The sequence below is a fragment of the Mixophyes fleayi genome, chromosome 3 (genome assembly GCF_038048845.1).
Source record: "Mixophyes fleayi isolate aMixFle1 chromosome 3, aMixFle1.hap1, whole genome shotgun sequence".
In the NCBI taxonomy this organism is placed as follows: Eukaryota; Metazoa; Chordata; class Amphibia; order Anura; family Limnodynastidae; genus Mixophyes; species Mixophyes fleayi.
In genome coordinates, this window is record NC_134404.1 from 60,821,214 (window position 1) to 60,835,433 (window position 14,220).

Here is a 14,220-nt window from a genome sequence, read left to right on the forward strand (position 1 = left end):
CTCGGTTCTCGCGATACTTCAAGATTATAAATACACGCCTCCACAGCAATCCATTTGACAGAGGGAGAGAGCAGGGTGTAGTCACAAGCTGATTAGAGCAGGGACAGAGAATCCAATATTCTTATTCCAATTGTTGTAACAAAAATCGCTAGTGCAGAGAGGAGGATAGAGGTTTTTTTTCTTTTCAATATTTGGCACTCCCCAGTGCTTTTGGGGTGTCCCCCATAATTGTGCATAGATATTTCTGGCTGTCAAAATTACTATCTGTCAGCAGTATCTACCAACTGATTTTTAGCACTCCCCAGTGCTTTTGGGGTGTCCCCCATAATTGTGCATAAATATTTCTGGCTGTCAAAATTACTATCTGTCAGCAGTATCTACCAACTAATTTTTAGCACTCCCCAGTGCTTTTGGGTTGTCCCTCATAATTGTGCATAAATATTTCTGGCTGTCAAAATTACTATCTGTCAGCAGTATCTACCAAATACTTTTTAGCACTCCCCAGTGCTTTTGGGGTGTCCCCCCTAATTGTGCATAAATATTTCTGGCTGTCAAAATTACTATCTGTCAGCAGTATCTTACCAAATAATTTTTAGCACTCCACAGTGCTTTGGGCTCAGAATGGATTCAAAGCAGTCCACATATGAGCACAATGAGCAACCAGGTTCTGTCACCAGTCCTGATGTTAGAGTTCCCAGTACGTCATCTGGGCAAGGTGATGTCAAACTACACAGTGTTTTTTAAATCAGTTCAAAAGACCAAAACAAAAAAAAAATTACTGTGTTGAAGCGAAAAAGAAGTGTTACTGAGCAAAAGTTAAGTGCAAATAAAAAAAAAATTGCCAACATGCCATTCTACACACGCAGTGGCAAAGAGAGAATGAGGCCTTTATCTTGTCCCAAAAAGTTACCGAGCCTACAATTAGTGCACAACTACTGTTACGCGTCAAAGCCGAGCTGCAAGATAACAGTAAGGCATTAGAGGATAATGTTTGCTCTGATTCACAAATGACACCAATCCCTGTGGAGAGTCCATCCAACAGTGGTATGTCTAATCGTGAGCATTCTGTTAGTGTACCCAGTTCTGCTGATTTGTACCCGAACAGCCCGAGTGTAGCCGGTGATACACAAATTGAGGATGCCACTTTGGAATTAGAGGAGGATGAGGGGGAGATTTGTGGAGGAGACGAGGGCGCTAATGAGGATGTTGATGAATATGATGCAGACAGATACCAAATTGCCTTTCTCAATTTATATTTATATTCTAGATTATATAACGGCTGAATAGCTTTCTATTTTACTCCTAGTGGAGAGGGAATCTGATGCAGACAGATACCAAACTGCCTTTGTCCATTTCTTTGTATATTCGAATTTCTAGTTCCACAGTCTGTGCAGGCTGCTTTTTTCATATTCAACTACAAGTGGAGGGCGGGGTGGCATAAATAGCCACCAAACTACCGTGGTCCATTTAATTTTACTTTCTAGTTCCACAGTCTGTGCAGGCTGCATTTTTTAATATTCAACTACAAGTGGAGGGTGTAATATACACCCAAAGACGATGGCTACATTGCCAATAATCAAAGATGGAGGAGGTAGACAACCAGGTTTGTCTGTATAATTTGCAGACAAGTGTTCGAATTAAGGACGGCCTACCAGGGATTAAACTGTTTTTTTCATAATTTATTACCTTTAGAATTACCTCACTTATCTAAGAAACTGGTGGAGCACTAAATGAGGTTATTTTAGACCAAAAAAATTGTATTTGTTTTCGAAAATAGCAAAACAAAACCAAACAAAACCAAAACCAAATCCAAAACATGCAAGGGCGCTTTTGCAAAACCACAACCAAAACCAAAACACACAGGTAATTCACATCCAAAACCGAAAGAAAACCAAAACACGGGGGTCAGTGACAATCTCTAACCTAGAACCATGTTCCTTGTGGTAACTCAGCCCCCTACCCCATTAACCAATCCAGACTGCTTCATGCAGCATGCACATAAATCAGCCCGGAGGGGTTTAACGCCTGTTTACATTGAATGTTTACCATTCAGGATGTAATATATTCTCTAATCTTACATTTAATGCAATCTAACATACAAAATTCACATCAATCCAAAAACTTACTAGTAGGTTTATTGGCTGCTCTCAAGTTGACCCTAGCCTCTCTCTCTCTCTCTCTCTCTCTCTCTCTCTCTGTGTATGTTAAGGAATTTAATCTGTAGGCTCCAGTGGGGCATGGATTGATGTGAGTGAGTTCAGCTACTGCTGCTGATTATGATCAATCTATGATATTCTAAATTAATTATTTCCTATGTCTAAATTGTTCAGACAGGTTCTAAAAAACAGGAAGAAAAACTACACAACACCGAAATGTAATGACCATCCTATGCCTTCAGGCTGAAACGAGTGTCGGTCACATCAAATGCAAATAATTAATTAACTTAATTTAGGATTTCCTACAAATAACACATTTCCTCCACCATACATTTCTGATACAGAAATTCAGCACAATATAAAAAAATCTGTATGTTTGCAACTATATACAGTGGTGTACTGCACTCCTAATTGAATAAATATCTACAGTAAGTTATTTCTACATGATCCAGCCACACAAATGAAACACTGCATGTCAATAAAATTCAATTAAAAATGAAATATTCTAATTTTAAAATGAGTGAGTGAACAATGGTTAATTATATATTCAATACTTTTGGATCAATAATATGGGATTATAATGATCTTAGCCTCCAATATTTAATTTGGAGTTAATTTAGGTACTCGTGGGGGAAATTTAATCCAAGAAATGTTAACAAGAGATAGTAAATATATATTCCTCTGTGAAACAGTATACCCCAATGGCCTAAATAAAAACATAAGTTTCCCTTTCTTTTTATAAATATCAAGTTGATACCACTTTCAACAATTATGACAAGAGAGTTCTTAAAATGAACGCACTTAAAACCATAAGTGTGTCTCTTGTGTAAATAACAGCACCTGAATGGGTTAACCCAGTTCAGCCAATGGCTGATAAAGGGAAGTGCCTAGATCATAGAAAAATATTCTGGTTGCCTGCAGTGCTGTCTCATCTCCTTCACAGAAACCCTCCTGCCCACTCTGTTTCAATTAATTATTAGGACATTCAGGTTCTAACTTTCTTTTTCCTTAATCTCAGAGCATGCACAGTTGGGTAGGAAAGCACAGGGCTATCAATGATTGGCTGCAGGTCGAGGTAAAGGTGGCTTTTGGTCCTTTAGTGAGGAGGACCCCTAGATCTGCTTTGTGAAGGCAGATCATTGTGAGTCTAGAGGAGGTGTAGTCACTCTGATGCCAGATTTAGCACTGGTCATACAATAAAGGATTAGATCCTTGGTTAAATGGGTTGAGAGCCAGTTGGCCATGCACAGTATGTTTCAGTCATCAGTTGTTAGCTGTCCCGCAGTGTGCTTTCTCCGCCACCAATTTCCAATTGATTTAAATAAACTGAAACCTATATTTTGCCAACTCAAGAATGTGTCTGTGTCTTTATTTTAATTATATCCTTAAAGTTAAGTATAAGGCTGATGTGTTGAGGAAAGAGAAATCCACTATGTGCGGCTAACAGTTGTCCAAAATAATTTCCACATGTCCATTGATGAGAACATTTATTCCTTTTCACTGATGTAGTCAATGCTGTCACAAATGTCAAAATCACATTTTTTATTGTCATTCGTGCACTTTTTTGGTTTGTCACTTAATAATTACAATAATACTTTAATTTGGTTTCACATTATTCTCTATAAATAAGAGAGTTGCACATATTTGAGTGATTTGCAATTTTTATACAGATACATTACTATTTATGATTAAGATCAAGATCCCTAACATTTCTGATCACAGATGATATAACGCATCAATATCTGTAATATTTCTAAACTTTACACATGTGTTTTAGAATAAGTTTTATCACAATAACTCAATGATATTTATTCACGATCACTTCATCTTAGATCACCACATGATATATTACAATAACACTCCTAAATTATTTCACTATAGTTATTATATATCATTATTCACTATACTATACACTATGCATTTGAATATTGTTTACATATATATATATATATATATATATATATATATGCCCCTCTAAATGGCAATACAGCACCAGCACCCAGCACTCCCCATCAGCTGCTGATTTGAAAAAATATTTAGCTTTTTTAATTGCATTTTATTGACATGCAGTTAACGTTATATTTTATTTGTGTTTACTCTTTATTTACTATTTAAGAGGATAATATATAGAGTGTATTGAGGGTCTCTCAAGTTGATGCTGGACTTACTGAGAATTTTAAAACATCTATGTTAATAAATGTATACCAGGTGTGCCTCTCACGTGTTGTATTCTCCTCTTTTTAAGTAATTCCATTATTCACTTGCATACCTGCACACCTTGACACACTTTTCTCATTATACAACAAGACTGTCCAAGAGAGATTACTATGATGCCATTGTGTCAAACCGGTTGGTTTTAGTATTGTTTGCTGAGGATTACAGGATTATTACATAGTGCAGGTGCGTTCTTTGTTTATTTTTATAGACACTGCATACTTGTGCGTAAGTTTCATATTATTTTCACATATTTTTACAACTTTTAGCACAATGCTTGTCTGTTTTTAACTGATATGTGCAAGCTTTTAAAAGACTATGTCGTCTACTATAAATGCCTATGCAGTACCATACATTTGTAATGGAATGTTTTTTTATTTATTTATAATTTAATAAAATTGTCATGTTATTAAAGTAAGCATTACACGACATTTAATGTCATGCTTACTTTTATATATTTTTGGGAGTATTTTACAGAAACTTGTGAATGAGCATTAATTAATAGTGGTAGGTCTACTACCTTTTGAAATATTATCATTATATTTCAATTATGATGTACTTGTATAATCAATTGCCAAATATTGTAGCTCTACAATAGCAATATATTATGTTAAAATATGTCTCCAATTGTATTTTTAGCTACTCATTACTAATATTTTTTTTGTATTTATTTATTGCTACTCTTTATACCATTTTCGTATTTGGCTATTCACTTCCATTTTAAATCCACACACTGAGCAAGAAGTTGCATACAATTCGGCACATATGTCCACCAGATCGGTTATAGAGTGAACTTTGACCTTTTAAAGTCCAGATTCTGCTGCCTTGACTGGTGGAGCTCTTATGTATGCACCCAATATTGTGACATCATTGCTTTGTGTGTTGTATTCAATAACATCACGATCAGGAGTGGGGTTCCATAGGTGGAAGAGGATGAGGTTGCTGGCTAGGATGTAGATGACTTCGACCCTGGTCCTCATGATTCCTAAGACTATGCCGGCTATAAAGAATTTTTGATTTTATCATACTTTACATGTAAGCACCTTTTGGACTTTGCTTTAAATATAAAGCTTAAAGTAAATGGACAAAAAAACAGGACATTTTTTTTTAAAACTTGTGTAATGTGTGTGGGGGGGGGGGTAACAACATAAAGTGACAAACAAAACAACATGTGTAAAAATACATAAGAAATTAGACTATTTTTTTTTCTCACGATTGAACCCTTGGGCAAACATTTTGAGCTGTACGCGTCTTTCCTTGATTTCGTGTTACCCATGATGGAGATTGCAATTGGGTAGTAGAGGGTTGAGGGGCAGCAAAGGGTGGTGTTGGTTCAACTGAGGGCAGTGGGGAAGTAGAGGGTGGTGGAGCAGCAGAGGGCAGTGGGGCAGCAGAGGGTGATGGTGCAGGTGGTGGGACCGCAGAAGCAGTTGGGTTTGAGATGACAATGAGGCTACAGGTAAACTTGGGAAGGATTAAGTGGTTAATCTTGTGGAAGATAGTGAGGGCAAATCTGGGGAGGACAATGAGTGTAAACTTGGGGCATAGGGGCCTGAGGAAAGAAATTTGGCAGAGGGGCAGAACTGAGGAAATGTTGCATAGGGGAAGGAGAGGAAATGTGTGTCAGGGGAAGGAGTGGCACCAAGTGGCATTGGGGCAGGAGGGGAAACATATGGCACTGGGGCAGGAGGGTTAGTAGTGATATAGTGGCAACAAGGTCAGTGAGATGGTCCAGGCTAGTGTCATTGTGTTACAAAGTTTGAAGGATATGGGTTAAGTTTGTGTTGATTTGATGTTTGTTATTTTTAAACATTTGATTGGATTGGTACATGTTCTGAATGTTGAAAAGTCTCAGTCACTTGCAAACATGAGTGCAGGTACTGACCAGCACAATGGGCCATTGCTTTGGTCCCGCAGCTTGGTAGATCATCAATGAAGAAAAGAATGCTCCCTACTTAATATTATCTGTATGTCTCTATGTATGTGTGAGACAGAACATTTATAAATCAACTAATGTGTCATATTTATTCCAATAGAACGCCTCTGCAGCCACCAACAATGCTGTAATCAGGGTTCTATGGAGGTGCACTAGGAGGAGGCCTTAAAGGAAGTCCTGGAAGAGGCACTGGATGAGGATCTTGAAGATGCAGAGGAGGGCCAAGGAATAGCTTGTTCCCCACTCTTCGTTTCCCACTTTAGTTGTGGGAAATGATTATATTTTTTAAACATAAATGCTATTTCATTTATTTCTGGGGCTTTTTGGAGAGAGGTAAATAGGTTTATATGTGGAATGGAAATACTATTAATTCAATGTTGTGGTTGGTTGGAGAAAAATAGGTTTATTTAGTATATGTGTTTGCTATTAATTTAATGTCCGGGCTAGTTGGAGGGAAAATAGATATATTTAGCAAATGTGAATATTATTATTCTAATGTTGGGGCTGGAGGAGGCCTAATTATAAAATGTGGGTGCTACCAATTTAACACCAGGGGGTAAATGTATTAATGTCCGGATTCTTCAACTCCGGTGTGTTCAGCGTCTTCGGCGATTAAATTTAAAGCGGCGCTGCATTGTAAAGGGAAACTTCCCTTTACAATGCAGCGCCGCTTTAAATTTAATCGCCGAAGACGCTGAACACGCCGGAGTTGAAGAATCCGGACATTAATACATTTACCCCCAGGGCTGGTTGGAGTTTTCTATATTTCATGTATCCATTTTTCTTTCCAAGTAGGGCTCCCATAATTCCAAGATCCAGACAAGCAACAAATGAGCTAAAGACACCAGCAGACACAGGTGGTGAAAGTAACAAGAACAGGTAGAATAGAGCAGGACATTCTACCAACTGTCCTGAATCTGGTGGGGCAGACCCGAATCTGAGTTACTGTCTTGCTTGTCAGGATTTGGGCCAGCTGCAAGGACAGTTGGAAGGTATGTCCCACTTCACACTATACTACTTGTAAAGGCAGAGCTGTGGACACCTAACAGTGCACACTGTATTGCCTGTGTATTTGTCTTAATCCAGCTCTAAACCAGGATGTCAGATTGACACCTAGTGCTCTGCTCCTCCTCCCAGTACTACCCATAATATTATTTGTTTTAGGTTATCAACAAATAATTACCCTATTAATATATAGGACGTAGCAAAAACAAGCCCTTTTACTGGCAAAAACAGCAGGTTTTTAAAGCAAACAGCTTTTTACATTCAGATAAAGTCCATTATAATCAGACAAGTATGTAAAAAAAAGTGCTGTAGGAAGAAAAAATTTATAAAATAAAATGCAATATAAAGTGTGGTTTGTTTGTTGCTGCATTATTCATTTTCATTATTTAAGATTTATCATTTGTAATAATACAGTATTGCTGGGTTAAGCAACAGCCAAGTGACATCCTAATTGCCCATGCTTGTTTAAAAGAATAAGGAATTAGAAAAAAAAAATGAAAATTTCGGAAAGATATTATTTTCATTTTTAAAGTTGATTTTGAATTGTTTTTTACATTTAATCTAAAAAATATTTTATAAAAAACTATTTGTTTATAAAAAAAACTATTTGTTTACAAAAAACATGTCTATGTTTTAATTTGTTTAAAGAATAAGAACTGGGGATGAAATAAGCCTGAAGGCAATTTTAAAAGCTGAGGCTATATCTTAAAACTGTGTTATTCTCTGTAGTTTAATAGTTAACTATGGAAGTACGCCCATCTGGTGTCATAGGGGATGAGTAGACAGGGTCTATAAGTTGGAAGGGCGGATAATTAAACAGTCTCTGCAGTTCTGGAAGTTGTCCACCCACCCTCCCTGGTTGTCAGTACTTGGTAGCATGGATTCAGGACTGGATGCTTCTTCTGTTGGTGCTCAGTTATTGGCGCGCTGGCACGACTGATGGCGATCCTGGATGGAGAGTTGCAGGAAAACGCAGTACAGTCAACGGCCAGTGGTTTGGGCGCACATTACGATAGTGGGCACACTGAACCCGCCTCTCTTTGAGTGAATCGGCTATAGTCTCAGTACAGGTACTGCCCCTGTGGGTTGCCCTGTGGTTGCTTTTCATCTAGCCCAGACGATGGGCAGGTTCTGTAAGTCCAGGACGTGGTGTCCTGCTAAGGTAAATATGTGCGCCCCGGGGTTTGATTGGTTGTCCCCCAGGTGAACCCAGAGGTTTGATTGGTTGTACCCCCAGTTGATGAGCTCCCATCTGTCCCATGCTGGGACAGTTGGGTTTTGCCTGGCAGACGTTGGACTGACTGCTCTCTTCTCCACCACCATATTTAAATAAGTTATTTAAATTTTCCACACTCAGGTGGCAGTTATTTAAGATTATAGTTAAATAAGGGTAAGACGGTAAAGGAAGTCATGATATCAGCCGTTAAGACTTTTAAATGTGCACTAATATACATTTGTACCAGAATGAAGGAACATTTGGAACATAAGTGAATATTTGAAACTGATTTGTCCCTTTTTGACTGGGCATTAATTGCAATACATTTTCTGCCAGAAGGAAGTCTGTGATGAGAGGAGCAGGGATAAAAAGTATTGTAACTCATTTCCTATTAGTGTGAGAAAGGGGATACAGTTTGTATGGGTATAATCGTTTCCTTTCTTCACACAAAATATGGCAGCACAGCAATTATTCCATTATCCTCACACAGTATATGGCAGCAGAGCCATTATTCCATTATCTTCACACAGTATATGGCATGGCAGCGAAGCCATTATTCCATTATCTTCACACAGTATATTGCAGCACAGTCATTATTCCATTATCTTCACACAGTATATGGCAGCAGAGCCATTTTCTCACTATTATAATATATGTTTTTTTCATATCAGACAGTATCAAACAAACAGCATACATACAGCATTGTGGAAAGGATTAATAAGAAGGGTTAGCATGAGTGTGAAATTATAGTAACTATGATAATAAAGCATGAGTGTAAGCAAGAAATTGCACGTCTGTGCGTTCCTGTGGCAATCAGCAATACAAATGCATGTTGTACACTAACATATGTCTGCCGGTGAATTAGCTAGAGGGGCAAATCATAATGCATCTTGTAAGTGACTTAGTACCATATTCATCAATTAATTGCCAATATATATGTTTGAATACATTGTCAACAAAAGATGTTTCTTAGATCCACTCCTTGTTGAATACTGACATGAGTATGCCCGATGTACGTGCGTTTAAAAAAAATCACACATTATGTTCATGTTGTATTCCTTAATGAATGATGCCTACAATCTGTATAATATAACAAAAAAGATCTGCGGTTGCTGAATGAGCGGCAGGGGAGGGTTGGCAACTTTGGCCTGGGGGGCTGTGGCAGAGAGAGAAACTGCTACATCTGACAAAAGGGATAACAATAGAAGATTGGGCATGATGAAAATAATATTGGGCCTGAATCATTAAGGCACAAATACTGAGTGCAATGTGCATTTGTTTTAAAATGAACAAGAATAATTGGGAACATGTATGTACTAATTTGGCTGCAAATTCAGTAAAAAAACCTGCAAGCACTTGTATATTTGTATTTCAGCAATGACAAACTTACCAACACAGCTCTTCGCTTTGGGTGTATATTAGACCCAACACTTATTGTTGTAAATTCAGAAAAAAGCCTGCAAGGACTTGTATATTTGTATTTCAGCAATGACAAAATTACCAACGGAGCTCTTCTATTTGGGTGTATATTAGACCCTACACTTATTGTTGTAAATTCAGAAAAAAAGCCTGCAAGGATTTGAATATTTGTATTTCAGCAATGACGAAATTACCAATGCAGCTCTTGTCTTTGGGTGTATATAACACCCTACACTTATTGTTGCTAATTCAGAAAAAAAGCTTGCAAGGACCTGTATATTTGTATTTCAGCAATGGAGCTCTTTTATTTGCCACTCTATCCTACCCCTTCTGTGTCCCTCTCTCAAATGGTGCTAGATCACCGTTGAGGGAGGTATTTATAGATTCCAAAAATCGCAAGATCCGAGATCAGACGACGTCACAATTACGGTTTGGCTCATCTTGGAATCTGAAATAGGGCGAGTCAGCTCAGTACTCGGATCCCCGAAGTTCGGGTGGGTTCGGTTTTCAGGAAACCGAGCCCGCCCATCTCTGCTTAAAGGCCTATTGTTAATTCGTCCCTGACTGCAGTGTTTTTTTAGAATAAGGTTTACATACCACTGGTTAATGAGGGTTAAACTTACAGATCATGGTGTTCTATTATAGTACATAAGTGTTGCAGACAAGAAAGCATTTACCAATTAGACTGGCATTTGTGCTTAAAACATTAAGAAGTGTTTATTTTTCTATCTATGCACAACTGAAGTGATTGCAATTAGTAATAAAGTAGTTACTGGGATGTGGCAATACCATACTTGCCAACTCTCCCGGAATGTCCAGGAGACTCACGAAATCCAGGTAGGTCTCCTGGACTCCTGGGAGAGTAGGCAAGTCTCCCGCATCTGGCAATTTGCTAGTCAAAATAATGCAATTTACGGTGAATCGTGTCATTTTGGTCCGCCACCCCTGCGAAAAAAAACGTTGTTTATGCTATTGACCATGCCCCGCCCCTTTCCACCCTCTACTCACACTCTCTGTCCGAGATCTCAAGGAATTCACTTATTAAAAGTAGGCAAGTATGGGCAATACACCATAAATAGCAGTGTTCATGTAAAATGGTTAATATGAGTTCAATTACAAGTGGTGTGCATTTGCTAATGTGCCCATACATACATTTGCATTCTGGATTGGTTTATCTGTAAATAATCCTGCCATAAACCTAGCTCATATGCTTCCAACATAGAAGCACAGAGGGAAGTGGCATGTGTAGTCAATGTACAGTAAAGGCATGCTAAACCTGACCACACGCACATTTGTCCGATTCAAGCTCAGGACATATCTGAGGTACGCCATTTTTAGCTGTATCCTTTGCACCAGCTACAGTGCAGGTATAAGTGCCAAGTGATAGTGATGATGTGAATGGATGCTAGAACATGTGCTTGCAATAAAGAACAATTGTAAAAATGTATTTTATGTACAACAGACATTAAAAACATGGTGATATATGTTTTTCATAGAGAAAAAAAATAAAAAAAAAGGTTCTTTTTTGTGTGAAGATGGGGATTTCTTTATATCATCATGTAATGTTTGTTTTATCATTAGCAATAAACATTGTCCACTGTGTTTATTGTGGTTCCAACGCAGAAAGAGATTTAATAGCAAAAAATAGCAGAATTTACAGCAAATCCATATTGAAGCATAAAAGATATAACAATAAACAGGAAAGTATAAAACCGAATACGTTACAGTTTCCCATGTGTGTCCTGGGTCCAGGTTCAGATACAGTCATCTTGTCTGTTGTCAGGAAGAGAGAGATAATACTGGCCCACAACTTGCTTATATGCAGTTTCAGTTAACAGAAAAACAGTGATGATGTCACAAAGTACACAAAGATAAAATAAGGTCTTTCTTTATTGGTCCAGGGGTCAGGTCAGTCCAGTAAAATCATAGGTCAGTTCAAATGATTCCTGATAAAGTAGGGGCAGCTCACCCCAACAGCTGAGCATATGTGCCTAAGGGAACAGACCTAATCCAATTTAAACCAATTTATATGCATTCCAAACACAATATCATTTTGAGCATTAGTCCTTTATCTTCCATAAATAGCGATCGCAGGAAGCGATCGCTTCATCAATAGTAGAGGATTCCTGATTATAATGTGCAGATTAAAATGACACTAAACATGATACATTTCCTATATCCTGAGCCTTATATACCTTTAATATAATATAATTTATGTATAAATAATCTTTAATACATTTTACTAATAAATAGATTTGGATTGAAGTCTTAATAAATGTGTATTATTTACAAGTATAAATGTGAATGTAAATGTGTGTGTTGTTAATCCATGCGATTGCGTCATTACAAGTGGCGTACTAATCGTAGTCGCATGCTAAAACAATATTAATCAATTTAGTTTACTTCGTCCAGTTATTTTACTTCCACAACCAACACCAAGAATAGCTGCAAAGAAATTTAAGTGTTGAAGGTACACTTAAAAGTCAGGAACATCAATAAAATACACCAGTGGTAAATACAATCATCAAGGGGGTAACAGAGTCCTGTAAATGGCAGGTTACAGTCCCCAAAGTAGATGGCAGGCAAAAGTATGAGAAGCAAACAAATCCAATGGAGTCCTGACGACAAGTGCACTCCAGAGCATAACCTCTTAGGTCAGTCTTCCCCAAAATGAACACACACTCTGGACCCTCTGGTTCCTTTTTACCCCCAACCTGTTTCACAGTGTGAATTGACAGCCCCTCTTTCCTGAGGTATCGTCTGATAGGATAAAACAAGTCCCTGGCCAAACCTTCCCACCTCCCCCAAGTGATATGAGTTAGGTAACCTCCTCATCTTAGGGCTCTTTGAAGTCTGCTTTCAGACTAGGTAGGACAATGGGACCATTGAGGATGAAACAATGGGCCAGTAATGGGGTTTTCACATGATTACCACCAACTGTGCTGATTACTGTCTGTGGGTTGAAAAACTTCAATGATCCTTTTAGCCAAAGGAGTCTATATCGCAATGTTGTCACGCAGGGCCGGACTGGGACTAAAAATCAGCCCTGGCATTTAAAGCACGCAGGCCCACCTCTGTTGATTAGCAGGAAAAAAAAATGTGTGCCGCAGTGCAGTGGCGGTGCCGCCAAGGACGTAGCTACATTATGTTGGGGGCGTGGTCAAAATGGTGCATTGATACATACATTATAATAAAACATTACATTTATCAGACCTTCCCCATCCACATTACATCACCCCCCCAGATACATTATGCACCCCCAGCCCACTGTACTTATCTATGCTTCTGATGCTGCTGACATGTAGAGTGAGCAGGGAAGCTCTTAGTCTCATGAGATTAATAAATCTTGTGAGACATAGAGCTCCTCGGCTTGCTCTGCAGGCTGTGCCCTGTCCGGGACGGAGCACAGATCCTCCTGCTGACCAACTGGATTAAGGCTCAGGGGGCCCGGGCACTTAAGACAGGGGGGCTCCTATGATGTAATTTGGCTATTAGACACATTTTTGACAAATACAAAGGCAATACTGTGTGCACTACTGTTAGGTGCACACAATTCTGCCTTAACAAGCAGTACAGTGTGAAGCAGGACATATGTCACACATATAGATCCCCTGTCACACAAACTAACCCCCCCCTCTTACCTTGTGCCCTCCGCGGCGCGCTGTGTAGTCTCTCCTAACACATGGTGCTCGTCCCATGTGACATCTCCAGAGCCATTCATAGAAGAGAGGGGAGGAGGGGAGGCGCGGCCACACCAGGAAGTAAGTGTAGTGCCGACCCCACCGTTCAGCACACAGACTGTCATGCCGAATTCTGGCATGACAGTCTGTGTGCTGAGCGATGGGGCCGGCCAGCTAGTAACCGGCCCATCTGGCCATCGGCCCTTCTGGCATTTGCCAGAAGTGCCAGATGGCCAGTCCGGCCTTGTTGTCACGGATCATCTACCTGGCATAATTTGAACATATTGGGCCTGATTCATCAAGGCATGCATCTGCTGATAGTAAGCATATTATATGCAAAATCACTCTGCGCCTGCCTAGAACCCGGGACATACACCAGTAAAGACTGCCCTGTCCACTCTATCTTCAAACACAAAAGACACTTACTACAGCCTACGATTTCGGGGAGTGAATGGGGTGGGGAAGGGACATTTTGCCGTAGTCATTGTACAGTAAGGGCATGTCAAGCTCAAATGCACACAGCCATATGCGAATCAACCTCTGGGCATCTCAAAGTTGCTTGATTTTTTTGCTTTATCTCTTGCCCCAGCTGCA

At 39.1% G+C, this 14,220-nt stretch overlaps 1 protein-coding gene across 4 annotated transcripts in view; it reads left to right on the plus strand.

Moving 5' to 3' along the window:
* LOC142143596 (alpha-1,4-N-acetylglucosaminyltransferase-like) overlaps positions 1–14,220 on the plus strand; it is a 120,316-nt gene that overhangs the window by 62,985 nt on the left and 43,111 nt on the right. Inside the window, exon 2 of one of the 4 annotated variants that reach the window (XM_075201567.1) lies at positions 7,099–7,298. The exons of 2 other annotated variants lie outside the window; for them this stretch is intronic. The gene's annotated coding sequence lies outside the window, so the exon portion shown is untranslated. The remainder of the gene's footprint in view (positions 1–7,098; positions 7,299–14,220) is intronic. One more of the 4 variants, XM_075201568.1, reaches the window with a different exon arrangement.